This window comes from Leopardus geoffroyi, chromosome C3, assembly GCF_018350155.1.
Source record: "Leopardus geoffroyi isolate Oge1 chromosome C3, O.geoffroyi_Oge1_pat1.0, whole genome shotgun sequence".
Lineage (NCBI taxonomy): Eukaryota > Metazoa > Chordata > Mammalia > Carnivora > Felidae > Leopardus > Leopardus geoffroyi.
The window spans coordinates 112,946,986-112,956,162 of NC_059338.1; positions in this window are offsets into that span (position 1 = coordinate 112,946,986).

The following is a 9,177-nucleotide window of genomic DNA, read 5'->3' on the forward strand; positions in this document are numbered from 1 at the left end:
CTACTTACTTCACTTGTCAGAGGAACGTTTATAGTTTTCATATAGATTTTAATGGGTGGAAACATCTGTTCCCCATCCAGCCGTGATGTTTGCATTGGGTATAGATGAGAATCTGGCTGAGTGCTTGCTATAGTTGCTATTTATTAGCTGCTCAGAAAAACAGTGTAGACCAAGGACAAAGAAGTGGGTAGGGGTGAAGAAGGGAGTAGGGAGGAGAAGGTGGGTGTTTGAGCAGGAAGCCTTTCCCTGCTCCTCCTGGTGGTGCCTTGTGTTGACCTGTCCCTCCTGGGTGTTGTATGTGGTCCCAGTAGATCCCAGGCCTTCCTCCTTCCTCTGGAAGCACAGTCAATGAACCTCTGAGCTCCATTTTATGGAGCTGCTCCCTCATAAAGATTGTGGGTGCCTCTTGCCCCTTGTATGGGAAAGGGTGGATGTGCACCTGTGTGTTGTGTCTTTCATACCCATTCGGCCTTCAAAGCTGACAGTGCTGGCTGCTCCTTGTTTGCCCCTCTACCTTGAGAGGTTTCTCTCTGCCTCCCATCACCTGAGCTCCTGTCAAGACTTTGAGTTCCTGGGGTCACACTAAACCAAGCATTGGGCTTGTCTCTCTGTAGCTCAGAATTTGCAGAAGCACCCCCTAACTACATTTCTGGCCCTATCTCTCACTTCTCCCACACTTTCCATGCTCTCCAGCTACCCCAAATTACTTGTGGTCCCCCAAATGCCCATACTTCTGAGCCTTTGCATCTATTTATTTATTTATTTTTTTAGTTTAGAGTGCTTCCTGTTTCCAGCCCCTGTTCACTTAGTAGTGCGTCCATATGCAGAGAGCATGAATGTGAATACATACATACTCCATCCTGCCAACTTCCCTGCATACTTTAAATTTTTTTAATGTTTATTTACTTTTGAGAGAGAGACACAGACAGAGCATGAGTGGGGGAGGGGCAGAGAGAGAGAGAGGGAGACACAGAATCCGAAGCAGGCTCCAGACTGAGCTGTCAGCACAGTGCCCGATGCGGGACTCGAACTCACGAGCCATGAGATCATGACCTGAGTCAGATGCTTAACCAACTGAGCCACCCAGATGTCCCTTCGCTGTGTACTTTAAAACTCAGACTCAAATTCTCTCTGTGAGGTGTTCTCTGACCCCCTGGATACTTCATCGCCTCTGTCTTGCTGCCCTAGTATTCTGTACACGTATTCTATGATAGTGTCTGTCACGTCACTTTGCAAAGACAGTTTTGGGTGAGAGCTCTGGCTCCGAAGTCAAGTTGCTTGGTTACAAATCATAGCTCTATCATGGGCCGTGGGATCCTGGGCAAGTTACTGAATCTCTCTATGCCTCAGTCTCCTAATTTATAAAATGGTGATAGAATTAATAATGACCACATAAGGATGCTGGGAAAATTAAGTGAGATGTTATGTGTAAATCACTAAACAAAATATTCAACTCAATAAAGGGCAGCTATTAATATTATTAACTCCTCAGTTTTTCTCCCCAGCCATGCACAGGGACTGTTTCTAGCACACCCTATATTTCTAGAGACTGGCATGAAATAGATCTTTCAAATTGTTTTGTTGAGTTGAATTGTCCTGATGGCTCCCAGTAGCTTCTTAGATTAAGTCCATGTTCTCTGGAATTAGAAGTTGTAGTCCAAATCTTAATTTTACCAGTTTCTAGCTGTGGAACCTTGGGCAAGTTAATTCAACTTTCTATGTTTTGGTTTCTTCATCTGCAAAATGGTAATTATGATAGTACCTAGCTCATAGGGTAGTTGGGAGGATTAAAAGAGATACCCTACTTTCACAGTGCCTGGAATATGGAAAGATCTCAGTCAATGTTAGTTGATATTATTCTTACTAATGTTATGAGTTATTTCATTTAAAGGCTCATTTTAAATGTCACTACTTAAGACTGAGTCTTTCTCAGTCACTCTAGCTGAAAGTGATCTCATTCTTTATTCAGTCATGCAATATAATTATTATTATTTTTTTTCAACGTTTATTTATTTTTGGGACAGAGAGAGACAGAGCATGAACGGGGGAGGGGCAGAGAGAGGGGGAGACACAGAATCGGAAACAGGCTCCAGGCTCTGAGCCATCAGCCCAGAGCCCGACGCGGGGCTCGAACTCACGGACCGTGAGATCGTGACCTGGCTGAAGTCGGACGCTTAACCGACTGCGCCACCCAGGCGCCCCTCCAATATAATTATTAAATGCCAACCAGAAGACAGGCACCAGGCTAGACACAAGCTGTGTAGTGGTAAATATATCCTATAGGATTTTCACCGTGGTGTACGTTTGGGTTTGAGGGAGTGATATTCCTCAGCCTGTTCTCAGAGTTCCAAACCCATTGAGATATTGATTCAGGAGACAGATAGATGGAGATCAAAATATTACCTTTATAGCTGATTTTGCTGGATTGGGGAACATGATGCGGTTGGCCCAAATTAGGTTTTCCGCTACCTTCCTTACAGAATTAAACTCATTTGGCTATCAGTTGGTGTTGGCTGTGATGAATAGAAAACTTAGCTAATGGTGGCTTATTACCTGATAAAAAGTCTGGAGGAGGGTGATTTCAGGTTTCTTCTGCAGCTAAGTGGTATTATTAAAGATCCAGACTCTTGCTTTTCGTCATCCACGTGTTGCCTTGTTGTCTTAAGATGGTAGCTCCAGTTCCATGTTGGAGCTATCCTCATACCTGTATTCTCAGGGGGAAGGAAGTGCAAGATGACCACCGGGGCTTTCTTTTTATTAGTGAGGAAATTCTGTCTCAGGAGACATCCTTTTACATGGTATTGGCCAGGACAGAATCACATGGCCATATTTAGACCAATCCTCTGCAAAGGGGGTGAGCTTACCTTGCCCAGCTCAGACCACTTCATTCTCTGATGCGGGGGCCCTCCGTCTACTACCAGAGGGCAGAGGGGAGGAAGAGCTGCTGGAAGGCCATCCCAGTGACTGCCACACTGTTGCTGCAGAGAGCGTGCAACTTTCCCTACCACAGCTTGGATGCTGTTGGAAGGACAGCAGGAGGAAAAGGACCACCCAGGCAGCCTGGCCCCCCAGGAACAAGAAGTAAGGAGGCCTGATTTCACACGTTCAGTTTCTTCCCTGATCTTACCAGTTATAAGAGTCATTCCTTCTCCATTGCAAGGAGTCCAGGGCAGAGGTGCTTCCCAGTGTTGTTTTTCCCAAGGGAGAGACAACTAAATTAGGATATTGTGCTGCGTGAGCCCAGGCAGGCATGCTGGGAGCAGGAGGGAAGTTTCTTCTGCAACAGAGGCCAGATGGTCTCCGTCTTATTCCTTGTGTGCACGTCTCTCCTAGCTTCACACCATTGGCTGCATCTGATCACGCTCCCTGGCTTCCTCTCCCTCTGGGTCCTGAGCTCCTTGAATGTGAGACCTTGGACCCCTGGCTGTGCACCCTGCAGCCTCACAAATGTCCTTGCACACAGTAAGGGCCAGCACATGGTTGTTGATCACAAACCCGTATTGAGTCCTTACTGTGTGCCAAGTCTCTTAGGAGCTGGGATACAGAGGTAGACATGACAGTCTCCTGGCCTTTGAGCAGCTCCCACTCCCATGCCACTTCTGCCCCTGCTAATGGAACGTTGTCCGATTTTGCTCACTCTCTTCCTGCTCCCCGGGGATGGGGGGAGCGGTGTCAGTGTCCGCCCTTAAAGAGCTGTGAAGAATCTCATCACCTAGGCCAGAGTGTTGGATGAGAGTTAGACCCATTGAATCTGCCAATTCCGAGCTATAAAACCTTTTTCCTAATCTCAGCCAGGGAATGGTGGTACTGACTTCATAGAGTTGTGAAGATTAAGTCAGATAATGTGTGTCAGCCACTCTTACATTTTTCCATTATTAGCTTCACACCTCCAATAAATGCACCATTCTCCGTTACAAATGATAGAACTTGCTTATTTAGAAAACAAAGCATATATTTGTTAGTCAAAGGTTTTTGCCCAATTTTTAAATTGATTATGAAGGAAGCTTTTAAAAATAACAGTAACTTAGACTTCTACATTTTCATCGATTAAGGGCTTGATTCATTACAAAAATCTGGATGATATTCATTGCAGGGATGAGTTAAATGCCTTCTATCAAAGCCAGAAAGTCTTGCTGCCTTTTAGGTGTTGGAGAAACCATCCAATTGCTAAAGATGTAGGCAATCAGGACGATGTGCACTGGAAATGGAAAACAAAGCAGGACAGTGGGAATACTTATACCCAGTATGAAAGGTGTTAACTGTGCATGTCCTCAACCCAACTATTCATTCTTTTGGCCTTTTTAAGTATATCATTGAAGAATTCTTATGTCACTATAATTGGGTAAATCAAGGCCTTTGTCTTAGGTTGATTTTGACTCCTGTGTTCAATAGTCTCATTGATTTTTCTGTTGCTGGAGAAGGGAACTCCAGGGAAAGGATTGTGTTGGTTAGGAAACCAGATTACTTTGGGCAACTCTTGGATGATCCCTTCATGGGTTTGGTAGTTGCCAGGGACAGGAACACCAGACTTTATGCTCTTTGAGGATAGGAACCTGGTTTTATATAACTGTGTGTCCCTGGGGCTTGGGATATTGTGTTGTAATAATAAGTATGCAATATATATTTGTTTAACTCACACTACTGAACAATAGTTAAGCTCAGCATAAAATTCCAGGTTGACGGGTTTTTTGTTTTTGTTTTTTTTTTGCTAAGCACTTTGATCTTACGAGCAACTGTCTACTGGCTTCTGGGTTGTTTTGAGAAGTCTGCTGTCCATCTAATTGCCATTCCCCTCTTTCTCAGGGGTAATCTTTATTCTAAAGTTGGTGTGTATTTTTCTCATCCATGTTTTTATACTTTTACTAAATGCATGTATGTATGTATTTTTTTTTTTAATGTTTATTTATTTTGAGAGAGAGAGAACATGAGCAGGGAAGGGGTAAAGCGAGGGTGTGGGGTGGACAGAGAATCCCTAGCAGGCTCCGTGCTGTCAGCAAAGAGCCTGATATGGGGCTTGAACTCAAGAACTGTGAGATCATGATCTGAGCCAAAAGCAAGAGTCAGTCGCTTAACTACCTGAGCCACCCAGGCACCCCTACTAAATGTATTTCACTATAAAATATTAGTGTGGAGTTTAAAACAATTATATAAATTACTACCCTGTAGATAAACTGCTATTTGCTCTTTCAAGTTACTATTATGATCTCAATATTTATTGATGTCGATACAAGTAGGTCTAGGTCTTTCATTTGTACTGCTGCATAATAATTTCCTTGTGTAAATATACCACCATGTACTTATTCATTGGTGATCATTAGGTGGTGGTTTTCACAAACAGTGCTTTGATGAGCATTCTTGTATCCATCTCCTTGTATTGTATAGAAGATGCACAATTACAAGTGAAATTCCTAGGTCATATCTTGGATGTTGATGGTTGATCTCCAAAATGGCCATACCAACTTACACTACCCCAAACAAGGCAAAAGAACCTCCCTTTACATTTTCACCAGCATTGGCATTGCCAGACTTCTGAATGGGTATGACCCCCTACTTAATACATTCTCTCTGGTATTGTCATTCCCTTAAAATTTTTTTTATGTTTATTTATTTTTGAGACAGAGAGAAACAGAGCATGAGTGGGGAGGGGCAATGGGCAAGGGAGACACAGAATCCGAAGCAGGTTCCAGGCTCTGAGCGGTCAGCACAGAGCCCGACATGGGGCTCGAACCCACCAACCATGAAATCATGACCTGAAGTTGGACACTTAACCGACTGAGCCACCCAGGCGCCCCTGTCATTCCCTTTTATAGATGAGAAAACTGAGACTAAAAAGTGGAGTGCCCAGAGAATGAGTGAATGAATGATGGATGAATGAATATGGTGATATTTTGTTTATTATTTCTCCCCCTAGAATTTAAGTTCCATGAGTTGTAAGTACCTATTCCTAGGTCCTGGCATAAGGTAGATGCTCAGTAATTATTTGCGGAATGAATGAATGAATGAATGAATGAATGAAGGATGCTGGTCAGAGAACAGTTGCTTTCTTCAGGAATCTCCTCTTGGCTTTCTGAGTTGGACTCTGTACTCTTCACTTACCCTGCAGGATTTTAGAAGGAGGGGCTCCAGCAAGCTCTGCCACTGGAGTGGTAAGCCGGCAGCCTGCTGACGCTGAGCTAACACTGGAGGAAGGGTGAAAGCTAAGAATTTTCTCAATGGAAAATTGAATCTGCTCAGCAGGAGTCTGATGAGAAGCTGGGGCCAGCGAGGGAGGATGCAGCTGGAAGGAGTGTCCATCTGGATCCCACAGGCCTCTGGGTGTTGAGAGGTTATTCTTAGCCATCTTTTCTTCAGTCTTTATTTTCTCTTAATCAGGGCTCTCTTGATTTTGCAATTGGAGCCTTTTTTCCCCCTTCTGTAAAGCAATGATTTTCCATATAGTAATTCTTTCCTTCTTTAGACTTCCCGGAGGGGGTGGGTGGTTCTTTTTGTGCTCAGACACTTTGCACATTGCCTCCCACCCAGCTCCTCCCGGGTGCTTTTGTGGCTGGTGGAGACCTATTCTGTGAGCTGAGTATTTGACCCCATCTCCGTGTTTGTTTCCAGAGAACATAACCATAGCATTCTCGTTGCTAATTATTTTTTTCCTAGTAACATCAATGAGTACATTTCCCACCCTTCCTCCCTGTGCCTCATGTGTCCTGAATTCTGCTGGCTTAATTTAACTTGAGCCTTAAGAGGCAGCAAAACCGAGGGCAGGTGGCCTAGCTCCAGTCTTTGGATCCTGCGTCATAATCCTAATCACTCTCATTGACATGGTGCTCCAATGGTTGACAAAGCACTTCCATGCTCAGTAGCTCCTGAGTCTTTCAGAGCGACAGAAGCCAAGACCCCTGGGGTCTGCTGACATCCCAGCATCAGGTGTCCAAGAAGGCCTGGGTTTGAACTTGCTTTTCTGACGCTAAATCTCCTCATACTTTTTCTTACGGCTCTTGCAGGAGTTACAAGCTCAGATGCCCTTGGGGCCAGCTCTATAGTCAAATGAAAGAAGCTGGCTGGGGTAGTGAGGGTTGTGGGGAATTGGAGAACATGCTTTGCCTAAAGGCGTTGAAACGCAATACGTATAAAAAGTAATTTAAAAACCCATTTATTTTATCACCTACACAGTGCCCAGTCTACAGTCTATCTTTTGATGCTGGAAAAGGGAGAGCATATAGTCCATGTCACCTTTACCACGGAGTATCATGGCCTGGTGGCATGAGTAAGCACACCTTGGTTGCAGTAGGTCTCCAGGGTAGATGAGGCAGTATGGTATGTTAGAGGTCGAGTGATTCCCTTGCTCTTAGGGTAGTGTTAACGACTGAAGGATGTATGGATCTTGGGTCTACCCATCATCTCACATCCCTTAAAGTTTTCAAGGAATGAGATTCAAAGTAATATTATATTAATGGTTGTGCAAGTCCCTGATTCCCTAAACTGCAGCCCTTATCAGAGGCTCTACTTCATCCCCACCTCTTTCTACCCTTTCTCATCCCTTTTTGAAATCATGGGGCTTGGTCTATATTCTGAGAGAAAGAGTGACAGTGACAGAGACAGAGAGGTAGTCAGGGCCTTAAAGGAACCCCAAGTTCACCTTCTCATCCAGGGCATGGGGGAAAGAGCCCTGAGAAGGAGAGGAAGAGGACAGCCCACTGCATTTAAGTAGAAAAAGCCTGCCCATGAGTGAAATGTGGCTCAGTGAAGGTCATGGCCTTTGGCCAATCAGATAAAAATTCCTCTTTTGGGAGGGGGGGTTAGGGAGGGCTTGGGCTGAGGTGGGGCTAGCATGGGAATGGGGCTGAAGCGTGTCCCCTACTCTGAGTAGAACAGGTTAAGACTGTGACCCTGGAGAGCACAGCTCTCCTACCTAGTAGCTCTGTGACCTTGGACAAGTGATTCCACCTCTTTCCTCATCATCTTCATCCATAAGACATGGAGAAGTGCAGGGGTGACGTGGATTAACTGAGCTAAGGCATGTGTATTGTTCGGTAAATGTTAGTTGTTTTTATTGTGAGCTCTGCCTTCTAGCTATACTCATCTTCGTGTTAGTTGGAACCCGAGGAAGCCTACAAATGCTGCCAGAAGGAATATGGAGAGGATAATTCATAGAACAAGAAACTATAATATTCTGCCAATATTTTTCTTTTCAGAACTTGCCACTTGTCCAAATGCCCTGATTCTACCTTTTTTTCCTCTGGTTCCATACCCTCAGATGGTTCCAGTGAGTTGGAATTCTGGACAAGGTAGCTGGGATTCTGCTGGCTAAGATTTGGCTCTGAAATGTGCTTTTTGAGGGGTGTAACTGTGAGTTTTGTGTAAATACTCCAACTTAACTGTCATTCAGTTGAAACTTTTACTAAGCAGTTGTTTTCCCATCTGGCTTTTTGTGGGACAGAAAATTAAAGAAGGCAGATTCTTTTATTCAAACACAACATTGCTGTACGTACCTAATCAATAGTGAACTGAAAGCACCCCCCGCCAACCCCCACTGATCTTTAGAATTTGTTTTCTTTGGTGTGTCTCATTCATACCAATGAAAAACAGTTCATGGCAGATATCGCCTAGGCATAGAATTAGGTTCTTGTTAATGTGAAGAATTAGGTTCTTCATCAATGGCAAAAATAGAATTGAGAGGCTATATGAAGTGCTTATAGACTCTGATTTATTCTTAGTTTTTAGCCTCATAATGTTTCTGTTGAGACCAGTTGACAGAGTGGGAGGCTCAGCACGGAAAAAGCATGGTAATTCTGAAATGCAGGTAATTCACAAATTACGTTACATGTGTTTTAGCATGAAGTCAGCTGTATAGTCAGGGATGATCTCTGTCTTCTCCCCCATGCACCCCCCACCCCCACCCCAATCTTTTCCTCTCCTCACATCGGAGGCCATCCCCTCCTGGCTAAGCCCAGAAGGAAAACTGGATGGCAATGGAGGGTACCATCCAGGAGATTATGATACCCAGGTTCTAGGTCCAGCTCCAGCTACTACTGACTGGTTGTCATCCCTCCGGGTCTCAACTTCCTTATATATAAAGTAGGAGATTGGGGCCAAGGCACCTGGGTCTAAATGAACTCCCAATTTTCATTACTCTGTGGATCCCACCTCTGCCAGCTTGGGGCCTGGTGGGTCTCTGCAGCTGGT